Source organism: Furipterus horrens, unplaced genomic scaffold (genome assembly GCF_987537825.1).
Source record: "Furipterus horrens unplaced genomic scaffold, mFurHor1.1.pri manual_scaffold_11, whole genome shotgun sequence".
NCBI classification, from domain to species: Eukaryota; Metazoa; Chordata; class Mammalia; order Chiroptera; family Furipteridae; genus Furipterus; species Furipterus horrens.
In genome coordinates, this window is record NW_028327181.1 from 18,191,403 (window position 1) to 18,193,130 (window position 1,728).

A 1,728-nucleotide genomic window follows, 5' to 3' on the forward strand; every position below is an offset into this window, starting at 1 on the left:
CAGATTGTGTGTTCATTTTGGAGTTTGGCGTTGTGTTTGCTTTGGCAGCAGGTTAAACTTTGATGCTTTGGCAGATGTCCTGGGAAAATGCCAGTACTTTGAAGTAGCACAGATATTGAGAAAATTTTAAATGGCTGTTCCAGGCAAGTTGGCTGGTTAAGTCCTTAGAAAAACTGCAAACACACAGACTGTCTTTTCTCTTCAGACACAGGCACTACGTGGTGCTTTGCTCGGGTCACCTTTGCAGAAATGTCATCAATTCAGCTTGAAAAATATAACATGGGTGCTCCTGGCCCTCGACAGAGCCCTGACCTCTGAGCCTGGAAACCCTGGTGGCTCCACATTTGGCAAAAGTAACCTAATATTAAAAGGTAATTCAGAGAATCTTAGTGACCAGCATCTGAGGCTCCTGTACTGGCTTCATAAGCAGACTTGTGGGGACAGATTCTTGTGCATTTATCAGAGAGTTTCAGCATTTGTTGGTACAGCAGCAGGTTTTGTTGTTTTGCTTTGTTTTGTTTTAATTTATTTTTAGAGAGAGGGGAAGGGAAGTGGGGGAGAGAAAAACATCAGTGTGTGGTTCCCTCTTACACGCCCCCAGCTGGGGACCCGGCCCGCGACCCCTCAGTTCACAGGCTGGTGCTCAGTCCACGGGGCACACCAGCCAGGGTACAGCCACAGCTTTTAATGTAGCACAGGCAGAGAGGGCAGGGTATGTAAAGTGAAAAACTGACAAAACCAGAAATTTGAAAAGCTAAGTCAAGTAACAAAAAGAGGTCTTGCAGGGGTTCAGTATAGGATGAACTACTTTTAGAGATTAAAAGTATGGAAAGGAGATCAGTTACTGGCCCTTCAAACATCACTCATTGAGCGGATTATCCAAGTAATGAAAGAAGAGGAAGAAGAAAATCCAGCATATCTGTTAAGCTGGCATCAAATAGGGATTTTCTAAACAAGCTTTGCTTTATAATCACGACACTGCCAAGAGGTAACAAACCCTCTGTTATTTCTGTAATAAAGGACTCCTCAGGAACAAGCGTTGGTGGGTCCATCGGGAACCACAGGCACATCAGGCAAGGCTTCAAAGGCCGTGCCCCAGAGCAGCCCCTGTGCCTCTTGCCCCGGTACCCCTGCTCCTCTGGCACCTGGGGCAATCCGGCTAGTGGCCCCATAAGCAGTTCCAGAGGACGGGTTCCTGGATGCAGGGCCATGTCGAATGAACTTATTCCCTAAGTGTTTATTTGTTTTCGATTTGACCGTGAATTAATTGTTTCTTGTAAGAAAAACTTGTTTGTAGAATTTTGTATAGAGGAGATTTCTTTACCCTGCATTAGCTACTTCGCTTCTGTGCTGGACACCTTGATGTACAAACGTGGATTTATTTGGCTTGTTAGTGAAGCTTCCTGAATGATTAATATAGCAAGTGGGAGCCGTGATTTTCACATCACCTAGGAATCTTGTTAGAAATGAAGACTTCACAGCCCCCCGCGCCCCCCCCCCCCCCAGAGATGGTGGTTAGTTGGCTTAAAGTGGGGACCCAGGGATCTGCATTTTAAACATTGCCCTTGCTGCCCCGGCTAGGTGATTCAGGATCAGTGTATCTGAGGCCACATTTTGATCCCAGACTAGAGTATATTTTTGTGTGATCGCTACTTAAGTTTTACTTTATTGTAAAACAATACACATTACACTTAGTAGTGAATTACATCCAGAATCTGAAAAGCTGGC